Genomic DNA, 13,365 nt, shown 5'->3' on the forward strand with positions numbered 1-13,365 from the left:
TTGCAATACATAGTATATATAGACAAAATGAAACGGGTCTTCATGTACTCCATCTTCTGATCAAAAGAAAACTTCGGGTACCTGTTCTAACGCTGACCTGAGAACACAAGCGATTTGAAAATCAGCATAAAGCTGGTGAGTTCATAAGCGGTTTTTGTTTGTGAATATGATTCGAGTTTCCTTTCTGATTTCTGAAATGTTGTATGCACCAAGAAAATCCCATATTTTCTTAATAGTTAATTTTTGATTCACAATTTGAAAGGTATGGTAAGTTTGTATACTGAAAACATGTTTATTCATGTGAAAATGTATAGTTGGTTATCTGACTGATCAAATTTTCTGTTTGTTTATCATGTTTTACCAGGAAAGTCCCATACTTTCCTTATTGTATTACAAATTGTAAAAGATGTAATATTATCCAGTTTGTTACTCTTCTAATTCAGTAAGTGTTACCCAGAAAAACCCCATGCTTTCCTGCATTTTTGGTTACAATTGTAAACGATGCAAAGATGTAAAAGATGCAATTGTGATTGGTTTCCATGTTTTCCCCAGGAAAGTCCCGTACTTTCCTGAATATTGGTTATAGTGTTACGAAAGATGTGAAGGATGTAAAAGATGTATAAAGTGATTCATTATTACTATAAGTAAATCTCTGTCATCCCAATTGCGAGTTCCATAACCATACAATAGACTAAAACCTGTGGCAATAAGTAGTCCACATGTGGCAATAAGTCGTCCACATACTTATGACTTTCGTCACCCTTGAACCATTTCGGTTCGGCTGTAGCTAGCAGCCAGGTGTGGGGTAGTCAGCCCCGTATAGATCTATACACTCAAGTCACGCTCTCTAAATACCAGAGATTCTGGTTATGGGTGTAGTCCTCCACTCGCGTACCTTGGTGGAGTGTTCTCCAAGGACGTGTCTCCAATTATACAGGATTAACAAATTTACTAGTAATAATAGAATAGTCCTCCACTCGCGTATATATATGTGGAGTGTTACCGAGGACAAAACAGTATACAGGTATTATATTCAAATGTCGTATGTAATGCTTTTAACTGATAAATTATGGAAAAATCATTTGTGAAATATATGTAAAACATAACAGTTTAAAGACCTAATTCACAAATATATGTTACGTGATATGCATGTTCGAATGGTTGTCAATTGTGGCAATCAGTAACAAAAGCATATGAATTAATAAACACACATCTGAAAACATGTTTTGAGTACAAGAATTCCCTTGTACTTTGCTTGTGTTCCCCCTAAAAACAGTAAAAACAGTGAAAAAGGGTAGGGGTATGAACTCACCGGACTCGGAAACGTGTCGGTTTTGAATGCTAGTCGTTGGTTCGGGGTTTGATTACTCGCGATGACCCTATGTAAAATGAAATAATGTCCATATATATACAATTAGGGATACATTCACTAATCATATGGAACATTACACTCCAATGAGGTTAAACACTTTAAAATGAGCGTTTGGATTGACCCGGGTGGCGTTTAAGGACTTGTAAAGGCACTAGGGACTTGGGACTTGAGTTTACTCTCCATAAGTAAACATTTGATGAGTTGACAACCACAAAACACACACATACATGAGTTTACGGCCGTAAACTCATGTGGGTGTGGTTTTGGGTGTTTAAATGGCTTAAAAGGCTTACACGGACATGGGAAATGATTCTAGGCTTTGATCTAAATGCATGGAATGGATTAAAATCACCAAAATGATTAATTTATGGGAGTTTACGGCCTAGCATAGGCTCCTGGCCGTAAACTCCTTAATCCTTATGAAAATGATGCTAAATGGTGCTAGAACAAATCACATGTGATTGGTAAAATTAATCCAAGGCCTAACATGAGTTTGTAGAGGATTTTTGGGGGATTTATGGAGTTTACGGCCCATGAAACCCCCTTCATGGCCGTAAACTCTTGTGTGTGGTGTTCCAAGGTGTTTCAAGGTCTAGAACATGCATGAAAAGACTTCTAAAATTCATCTAAGGGCCTTAGGGGTGTGTAGTTTGCATTCTAACACCAAAAATTTTGGAGTTTACGGCCCAAGAACAGGTCTTGGCCGTAAACTCTTAGAAACCCCATAAATGTTGTGTTTTAGGCCCTCAAAGTATTTTTGGTTGGTCCCTTGATTTATTCCAAGGCTTTTGGTGGTGTTGGATGGCTTTCTAACACCTTAGAATGAGATTTATGCCAAGTTTTGTGGAGTTTACGGCCCAAGAACTCTCCTTGTCCGTAAACTCATCTAAGTCCCTCAAAATTAATGTTTCAAGTGTCCAAATGCAAGAATCAAAGTCCTATAATTCATATCTAAGCTGTAGGGGTGATTTGGAAGGGTTTAAAGGCATGAAAAACACCATTTTCATGAGTTTACGGCCCAAGCTTATGCCTTGGCCGTAAACTCCTTCAAAGTCCACAAAATCAAAGATTTACATGTTCTAAGTCCATAACTTGAAGTCCCTTAGCCATATCTAAAGTCCAATTGAGTTTTGGAAGGAGTTTAAGAGCTTAAAACCCCATAAAATGGAGTTTACGGCCCAAGCTTGCTCCTTGGCCATAAACTCATGTTCTTGACCCTAAAACTCAATTAATTCATCAATTTGAAGGCTAAAGATGTTGAATAACATGCTAGAGAGGTTACCTTAAAGATTTGAAGCCTTAAACTTGAAATTTGGACCTTAATTCTAGCTTGGAGGAGAGAGGTTGTAAGAGTTTAGTGTGAATTTGGCCAAAGGCTTCAAATGGAGTCTAAATCATGTTTATATAGTGTTCGGGAATTGGACACGATCGAATTCTACCCGATACCGACGTTAAATGAGGATTTTGGTCGTACCCGATTGAGTTACCGTAACCCGATATGGAAAATTTCTAGAAATATTCCAATCACTAAAGTTGGGTGATAAAATGATTTCTATATGTATTAAGACACCCATTAAGTCATTTTAATTCAATATAAATTAATGACTTAATAAAATGGCGAATATTGGAAACTAAATTGAGAAAGACGTTTGGTTGATCGGATCGAATTACAAGTTGTGGTACAGGAATTGACATGAAATTTCGGGTTGTTACATTATCCCCTCGTTAGAGGGAATTTCGTCCCGAAATTCAAAGTTTAAAAACAAAAGACAAGATACAAATTATGGATTAGAAAAGAGTTGTGGATATTTTTGTTTAATCGAATCTTCTCGCTCCCAAGTGAACTCCGGTCCTCGCTTGGCATTCCAGCGAACTTTCACCAATGGGATGCGACTCTGTTTCGTACGTTTGATTTCTCGATCCATGATTTCTATTGGTTCCTCCACAAAGTTAAGGTTTTCATTGATTTCGATCTCGTCTAATGGAATCGCTAGGGTTTCATCGGATAGGCACTTTTTGAGATTTGAAACATGGAAGACAGGATGAATGTTACTGAGTTCGTGAGGTAACTGAAGTTTGTAAGCAACTGGACCGATCCTAGAGAGGATCTCAAAGGGTCCAATGTACCTTGGATTAAGTTTCCCACGTTTACCAAAACGTACAGTGCCTTTCCAGGGCGAGACTTTTAACAGAACCCGATCTCCAACCTGGAATTCAAGGGGTTTCCGATGATTATCAGCGTAACTCTTTTGACGATCACGTGAGGCTTTCAGTCGGTTACGGATTTGAATGATCTTTTCGGTGGTTTCGCGGATGATTTCAGGACCCGTGAGAGCACTGTCGGGAACTCGATTCCTGGCTAACTGTGTATCCCCCACCTCGGCCCAGCACAGAGGGGATCTGCACTTACGACCGTATAGGGCTTCAAATGGAGCAGCCCTAATACTGGTGTGGTAACTGTTGTTGTACGAGAATTCGATCAAGGATAGATGTGTATCCCACGATTTTCCAAAGTCGATGACACATGCCCTAAGCATGTCTTCCAGGGTTTGAATTGTTCTTTCACTTTGTCCATCGGTTTGAGGATGATATGCCGTGCTCATATCTAGTTTGGTTCCAAGGGCTTTCTGAAGGGATTGCCAGAATCTGGAGGTAAACTTGCTATCTCGATCAGAGATAATGGATACAGGTACACCGTGTAGACGTACTACTTCCTGGATGTAGATTCGCGCAAGTCTTTCCATCTTGAATGATTCTTTAATTGGAATGAAGTGAGCGGATTTTGTCAAACGATCGACAATTACCCAAATGGTATCGTACCCACTAGAACACTTGGGTAGTTTGGTAATGAAGTCCATGGTAATCATCTCCCATTTCCACTCGGGGATTTCGGGTTGTTGAAGCAAACCTGAAGGTTTCTGATGTTCGACTTTGACTTTGGCGCAAGTCAAGCACTTGCCCACGAATGTAGCTATTTGAGCTTTTATGTTTGGCCACCAATATTGTTTCTTGAGATCCAAGTACATCTTGTCAGAACCTGGGTGAACAGAGTATTTAGTTTTGTGCGCTTCTTCCATGACTATTTCTCTGAATCCTCCGGATTCGGGAATCCAGATTCGATTCATGAAACAGTGAACTCCGTCACCTCTGATCTCAAGTTTCTTTTCCATTCCTCTCAAAGCTTCCGCTGGCACGTTCTCAGGTTTCAGGGCATCTAACTGAGCTTCTCGGATTTGCATGGGTAGGTTGGAATGGATGGTCATCGTCTGGTTCTTCACTTTGTGGTCTGCACTATCCTTTCGGCTAAGGCCATCTGCTACCACGTTGGCTTTGCCGGGGTGGTAACGGATTTCACACTCATAATCACTGAGTAATTCAACCCATCGCCGTTGCCTCATATTTAAGTCTTTTTGATTAAAGATGTGTTGTAGGCTCTTGTGATCAGTGAAGATTGTGCACTTGGTTCCGTAGAGATAATGTCTCCAAATCTTTAATGCAAAGACTACGGCTCCTAGTTCCAAGTCGTGTGTAGTATAGTTGACCTCGTGTGCTTTCAACTGCCTAGAGGCGTAAGCAATCACCTTTCCTCTTTGCATAAGCACACAACCTAAACCTTGATTAGACGCATCGCAGTAGACGACGAAATCCTCTGTCCCTTCAGGCAGAGACAGAACAGGCGCGCTACATAAGGCTTTCTTCAATGTTTGGAATGCAGTTTCTTGCTTATCACTCCAACAAAAGGGTATACCTTTCTGTGTTAGAGTGGTTAAAGGTTTGGCGATTTTGGAAAAATTCTGAATGAATCGTCGATAGTAGCCAGCGAGACCCAAGAATTGACGAATCTCTGTGGGTGTTTTTGGTGCCGACCAATTCTCTATTGCTTTGATTTTGGAAGGATCTACATGAATACCTTCCTCACTTACCACGTGACCGAGGAAAGTTACCTTCCGTATCCAGAATTCACATTTAGAAAATTTTGCGTATAGTTTTTCGGATCTAAGGGTCTCCAACACTAGCCTCAAGTGTTGTTTGTGGTCTTCTTCGCTTCGGGAGTAAACGAGGATGTCGTCAATGAACACGATGACGAATTTGTCTAAGAAGGGACGGCACACCCGGTTCATAAGGTCCATGAACACAGCCGGTGCATTGGTTAGACCGAAGGGCATCACTACGAACTCGTAGTGTCCATACCGAGTCCTAAAAGCTGTTTTGGGCACATCACTTTCATGAACTCGCAACTGATGGTACCCTGACCGAAGGTCTATCTTAGAAAAGTAGCTGGCTCCCTGAAGTTGATCGAAGAGGTCATCTATACGTGGAAGAGGATATCGATTCTTAATGGTCAATTTGTTCAGTTCACGATAGTCGATGCACATCCGAAAGGATCCATCTTTCTTCTTGACAAACAGAACCGGAGCTCCCCAGGGTGAGGAACTTGGCCTAATGAATCCTTTACTTAGCAACTCATTGAGTTGACTAGATAACTCCTGCATTTCTGCTGGAGCTAGACGATACGGAGATTTTGCTACGGGAGTAGCTCTAGGAATTAGGTCGATACGGAACTCGACCTGACGTTCGGGAGGAATTCCTGGAAGCTCTTCAGGGAACACATCGGGAAAATTGCAGACCTCGGGAATGCTCGCGAGGTTTTTAACTTCTTGATTCTTGTTGATCACATGAGCTAAGAATGCAACGCACTCCTTTTGGAGAAGCTTTCGAGCTTTGATGCAAGAGATGATATGAAGATTGGAACTGGGTTTATCGCCATAGATTACCAGAGTTTGATCTGAAGGAAAATGGAGACGGATAGCTTTTTCGTAACAAAGAATGTCAGCATGATTGGGACTCAACCAATCCATGCCAATGATAACATCAAAGCTCTTAATGGAGACGGGCATGAGATCTATAGGAAATGAGTGATCGTTTAAGGTAAGCGTACAACCTATGAATATATCGTTAGCGCGTTCTTTCTCACCGTTAGCCATCTCGACGGTAAACGTTTCAGTTAATGGTTGAGGATTTGGTTTTAAATTATGTTTGAATGCATGACTAACAAAACTCCTTTCAGCACCCGAATCGAAAAGTATACTAGCATATGAGTTGTCGAGAAGGAACGTACCCAAAACAACAGTGGGATCAGCTACCGCTTCCTCTCGTCCCATGGTTAGAATCCTTCTAGTGTTATCAGCAGTTGATTTCTTGGGACAGTTCCTTTTGAAATGCCCAACTTCTCCACAGTTGTAGCAGGCTTGACTAACACCTGCTCCCATGATTGATTGGCTGATTGAGTAGGAGTTCTGCAGAACCGAACCGTGTGCCCTTTCTTACCACAGCTGGTGCAAGACAATTCTCAGCAAGGACCAGGATGATGATGGTATTTACACTTGTCACACAGGGGAAGGTTACCAGCATATTTACTGGTAGGAGTTGAAGCTGTGGATCCCATAACAAAAACTGCAGTGACAGGAGTAACAGTAGCAGCATGGACTGCTACCGTCTGATGTTTCTTGGAAGATCCTTGAGAAGATTGACCCTTCTTCTTTTTCTAGAATTTCCTCTTTTCACCACTCCTTTGAGTCGGTTCAGAAGTGGTAGTGATTTCCTTAACGTCGTCGCTGTGATCAATCAGAATTTGAGCCAAAGTCTTGGCACTATCATAAGTATTCGGACGAGCAGCCAAAACATGACTCTTTGTCGGTTGAGATAACCCCCAAATGAACCTTTCGATCTTTTTGTTTTCAGGGGTGACTAATCCCGGGCAGAGAAGTGCGAGGTCATCAAATCGGGAAGTATACACAGCAATGTCAGAACCTTTCATCTTCAAGTTCCAAAGCTCGTGTTCTAATTTTTGCATTTCGCCACGGGGGCAGTACTCAGCAATGAGAAGTTCTTTCATGGCCTCCCAGCCCATGGCATTGGCTACAGGTAAGGTCAGAGATTTGACTCGGCCATTCCACCAAGTCAAAGCTTTATCCTCGAAGGTACAAGCCGCAAATTTAACTTTATCAGACTCTGCACAAGCACAGATTTCGAAGATGGATTCGATTTTCTCGAACCATCTGGATAAGGATATGACACCTCCAGTGCCATTAAAGGAAGTTGGTTTCGCGTTCATGAAATCCTTATAAGAATTTCCTCTTTGATGCCCCTGACTACTTTCAGGGTTTTGAGATTGAGAACCACCTCCTGAATTATTAGAGTTCATTTGCGACATAGCTGCTACCATTGCAGCTGTCATCATCGTCTGGAGTGTTGCTAGGTCAAACTGGGGAGGGGGTGGCGGTGAAGAGGGATTATCGTTGTTCTTTGAGCTGGGTCTTTTTCTTGGAGGCATCTTGATCTAAAAAGATCAGGAAAGAGAGGATCATAAGTCTTCTGAATTGAATCAAGAGATATGGGACAGGAGATATCTCATCAAGGCAATTATAACATCATACTAAGCGAATGAGCAGAAAGGAGCTATATATATAGAACATTTTATCGCAAGAGTAATAATCTAGGATTAACGCGTATACAAGAATTTCTACAAAGGAACGACTCAAGAAATACTCCCATAGTATTTCATGGTTTACTGCAGTGACGATTTGTTGTTCGGGATATTGGGTAAGTTTTAGGCATGCCGCATATTACAGTCACTCCCAAGCACATGTTGGCCGTGTCTCGAATGAATATAGTTGGCCAGGCTATATTGACCCTAGACACGACTACATAACTGCCCAGGTTTAACCATAATACACAACACCCAATTATTTATGTTTGGTTCTACTTGTAGTTATGGATAGCGACGATTCGGTATACTTGTATACTTTTTGAAAATACTTGTAGTTTGAAGATACTTTTAATTCAGAGCACTTAGGCCCTTTTAGTGTTTATAGTTTTATACCATGTAAGGTTTGGTATACTTCATTCACTATAAACAAAGGCTCTGATACCAATCTGTCACACCCCGAAAACCGAAGGCGGAAACATTTCCGGGGTTGACTCCACGTTGAGTATCAAATCCAATGCACATAGTAAGTAAAGTAAAACAACCATTACATTACATTATAAAGTTTTACAGTTGTTTCAAAAGTAAAGTTTATACAGTTGTAATACATAGTATATATAGACAAAATGAAACGGGTCTTCATGTACTCCATCTTCTGATCAAAAGAAAACTTCGGGTACCTGTTCTAACGCTGACCTGAGAACACAAGCGATTTGAAAATCAGCATAAAGCTGGTGAGTTCATAAGCGGTTTTTGTTTGTGAATATGATTCGAGTTTCCTTTCTGATTTCTGAAATGTTGTATGCACCAAGAAAATCCCATATTTTCTTAATAGTTAATTTTTGATTCACAATTTGAAAGGTATGGTAAGTTTGTATACTGAAAACATGTTTATTCATGTGAAAATGTATAATTGGTTATCTGACTGATCAAATTTTCTGTTTGTTTATCATGTTTTACCAGGAAAGTCCCATACTTTCCTTATTGTATTACAAATTGTAAAAGATGTAATATTATCCAGTTTGTTACTCTTCTAATTAAGTAAGTGTTACCCAGAAAAACCCCATGCTTTCCTGCAGTGACGTATTGTTTTTCGGGATATTCGTAATTTAGCATAGTTTTGATGAGCATTGTTTTGTTCTTGAGTTCCACAATAGAAGTCTATGCAATTTAAACAAGGCTTTGATGAGCATTGTTTCATTCTTGAGTTCCACAATAGAGTTCTATGCAATTTAAGCAAAGCTTTGATGAGCATTGTTTAATTCTTGAGTTCCACAATTGAATTCGATGAAATTTAAGCAAAACTTTGACGAGGATTGTTTAATTCATGAGTTCCATAATAGAATTCTATGTAACTTGTAATGCTTTGATGCGCATTGCTTAATACTTGAGTTCCACAATAGAAGTGTATCCAACGTAGCAAAGCTATAATGAGCATCGTTTAATTCTTGAGTTCCACATTAGAAGTATACGCAATATAAGAAAAGCTTTGATGAGCATTGTTTGATTTATTAGTTCCACGAAGTCTATGCAATTTAGCAAAGCTTTGATGAGCATTATTTCATTCTTGAGTTCCACATTGGAAGTCTATGCAATTTAGCAAAGCATTGATGAGCATTGTTTAATGAATTCCACAATAGAAGTAACCTTTGCAATTTAGCAAAGATTTGATGAGCATTGTTTAATTCTTTAGTTCCACAATAGAAGTGTATGCACTTTAAGCAATGCTTTGATGAGCGTTGTTTCATTCTTGCTACAATAGAAGTCTATGCAATATAGCAAAGCTTTGATGAGTATTGTTTATCTCTTGAGTTCCACAATAGAAGTCTATGCAATTTAAGCAAAGCTTTGTGTGCATTGTTTAATTTTCGAGTTCCACAATAGAAGTCTACGCAATTTAGCAACGTTTTGATGAGCATTGTTTAGATCTTGTGTTCCACAATAGAATTCTATGCAATTTAAGCAAATCATTGATGAGGATTGTTTAAATCTTGAGTTCCACAATAGAAGTATATGTAACTTAGCAAAGCTTTGATGATCATTGTTTAATACTTGAGTTCCATAATAGAAGTCTATGCAATTTACCAAAGCTTTGATAAGCATCGTTTAATTCTTGAGTTCCACAATAGAAGTCTATGCAATTTAAGCAAGTCTTTGATGAACAGTGTTTGATTCTTGAGTTCCACAATAGAAGTCTTTGCAATTTAGCAAAGCTTTGACGAGCATTGTTTCATTCTTGGGTTCCACATTAGAGGTCTATGCAATTTAACAAAGCATTGATGAGCATTGTTTAATTGTTGAGCTCAACAATAGAAATGTATACACTTTAAACAAAGCTTTGATGAGGATTGTTTCATTCTTGAGTTCCACATTATAAGTCTATGCAATTTAGCAAAGCTTTGATGAGCATAGTTTAATTCTTGGGTTCCACAATAGAAGTAGTCTTCGCAATTTAGCAAAGCTTTGATGACCGTTGTTTAATTCTTGTGTTCCACAATAAAAGTCTGTGCAATTTAAGCAAAGCTTTGATGAGCATTGCTTCATTCTTGAGTTCCACATTAGAAGTCTATGGAATTTAAGAATGTTTTGATGAGCATTGTTTAATTCTAGAGTTGCACAATAGAAGTAGCCTTCGTAATTTAGTATAAGTTTGATGAGCCTAGTTTAATTCTTGAGTTCCATAATAAAAGTCAGTGCAATTATAGAAAAGCTTTGATGAGCATTGTTTCATTCTTGAGTTCCACATTATAAGTCTATGCAATTTAGAAATGCTTTGATGAGCATTGTTTAATTCTAGAGTTGCACAATAGAAGTAGCCTTTGTAATTTAGCATAGTTTTGATGAGCATTGGTTAATTCAAGAGTTGCACAATAGAAGTAGCCTTTGTAATTTAGCATAGTTTTGATGAGCATAGCTATATTCTTGAGTTCCACAATAGAAGTCTATGCAATTTAAACAAGGCTTCTTAATTTACCATAGTTTTGATGAGCATTGTTTCATTCTTGAGTTCCACATTAGAAGTCTATGCAATCTAGCAATGCTTTGATGAGCATTGTTTAATTCTAGAGTTGCACAATAGAAGTAGCCTTCGTAATTTAGCATAGTTTTGACTAGCATCGTTTTGTTCTTGAGTTCCACAATAGAAGTCTATGCAATTTAAACAAGGCTTTGATGAGCATTGTTTCATTCTTGAGTTCCACAATAGAGTTCTATGCAATTTAAGCAAAGCTTTGATGAGCATTGTTTAATTCTTGAGTTCCACAATTGAATTCGATGCAATTTAAGCAAAACTTTGACGAGGATTGTTTAATTCATGAGTTCCATAATAGAAGTCTATGTAACTTGTAATGCTTTGATGCGCATTGCTTAATACTTGAGTTCCACAATAGAAGTGTATCTAACGTAGCAAAGCTATAATGAGCATCGTTTAATTCTTGAGTTCCACATTAGAAGTATACGCAATATAAGAAAAGCTTTGATGAGCATTGTTTGATTTATTAGTTCCACGAAGTCTATGCAATTTAGCAAAGCTTTGATGAGCATTATTTCATTCTTGAGTTCCACATTGGAAGTCTATGCAATTTAGCAAAGCATTGATGAGCATTGTTTAATGAATTCCACAATAGAAGTAACCTTTGCAATTTAGCAAAGATTTGATGAGCATTGTTTAATTCTTTAGTTCCACAATAGAAGTGTATGCACTTTAAGCAATGCTTTGATGAGCGTTGTTTCATTCTTGCTACAATAGAAGTCTATGCAATATAGCAAAGCTTTGATGAGTATTGTTTATCTCTTGAGTTCCACAATAGAAGTCTATGCAATTTAAGCAAAGCTTTGTGTGCATTGTTTAATTTTCGAGTTCCACAATAGAAGTCTACGCAATTTAGCAACGCTTTGATGAGCATTGTTTAGATCTTGTGTTCCACAATAGAATTCTATGCAATTTAAGCAAATCATTGATGAGGATTGTTTAAATCTTGAGTTCCACAATAGAAGTATATGTAACTTAGCAAAGCTTTGATGATCATTGTTTAATACTTGAGTTCCATAATAGAAGTCTATGCAATTTACCAAAGCTTTGATAAGCATCGTTTAATTCTTGAGTTCCACAATAGAAGTCTATGCAATTTAAGCAAGTCTTTGATGAAACGTGTTTGATTCTTGAGTTCCACAATAGAAGTCTTTGCAATTTAGCAAAGCTTTGACGAGCATTGTTTCATTCTTGGGTTCCACATTAGAGGTCTATGCAATTTAACAAAGCATTGATGAGCATTGTTTAATTGTTGAGCTCAACAATAGAAATGTATACACTTTAAACAAAGCTTTGATGAGGATTGTTTCATTCTTGAGTTCCACATTATAAGTCTATGCAATTTAGCAAAGCTTTGATGAGCATAGTTTAATTCTTGGGTTCCACAATAGAAGTAGTCTTCACAATTTAGCAAAGCTTTGATGACCGTTGTTTAATTCTTGTGTTCCACAATAAAAGTCTGTGCAATTTAAGCAAAGCTTTGATGAGCATTGCTTCATTCTTGAGTTCCACATTAGAAGTCTATGGAATTTAAGAATGTTTTGATGAGCATTGTTTAATTCTAGAGTTGCACAATAGAAGTAGCCTTCGTAATTTAGTATAAGTTTGATGAGCCTAGTTTAATTCTTGAGTTCCATAATAAAAGTCAGTGCAATTATAGAAAAGCTTTGATGAGCATTGTTTCATTCTTGAGTTCCACATTATAAGTCTATGCAATTTAGAAATGCTTTGATGAGCATTGTTTAATTCTAGAGTTGCACAATAGAAGTAGCCTTTGTAATTTAGCATAGTTTTGATGAGCATTGGTTAATTCAAGAGTTGCACAATAGAAGTAGCCTTTGTAATTTAGCATAGTTTTGATGAGCATAGCTATATTCTTGAGTTCCACAATAGAAGTCTATGCAATTTAAACAAGGCTTCTTAATTTACCATAGTTTTGATGAGCATTGTTTCATTCTTGAGTTCCACATTAGAAGTCTATGCAATCTAGCAATGCTTTGATGAGCACTGTTTAATTCTAGAGTTGCACAATAGAAGTAGCCTTCGTAATTTAGCATAGTTTTGACTAGCATCGTTTTGTTCTTGAGTTCCACAATAGAAGTCTATGCAATTTAAACAAGGCTTTGATGAGCATTGTTTCATTCTTGAGTTCCACAATAGAGTTCTATGCAATTTAAGCAAAGCTTTGATGAGCATTGTTTAATTCTTGAGTTCCACAATTGAATTCGATGCAATTTAAGCAAAACTTTGACGAGGATTGTTTAATTCATGAGTTCCATAATAGAAGTCTATGTAACTTGTAATGCTTTGATGCGCATTGCTTAATACTTGAGTTCCACAATAGAAGTGTATCCAACGTAGCAAAGCTATAATAAGCATCGTTTAATTCTTGAGTTCCGCATTAGAAGTATACGCAATATAAGAAAAGCTTTGATGAGCATTGTTTGATTTATTAGTTCCACGAAGTCTATGCAA

The sequence above is a fragment of the Lactuca sativa genome, chromosome 1 (genome assembly GCF_002870075.4).
Source record: "Lactuca sativa cultivar Salinas chromosome 1, Lsat_Salinas_v11, whole genome shotgun sequence".
Taxonomy (NCBI): domain Eukaryota; kingdom Viridiplantae; phylum Streptophyta; class Magnoliopsida; order Asterales; family Asteraceae; genus Lactuca; species Lactuca sativa.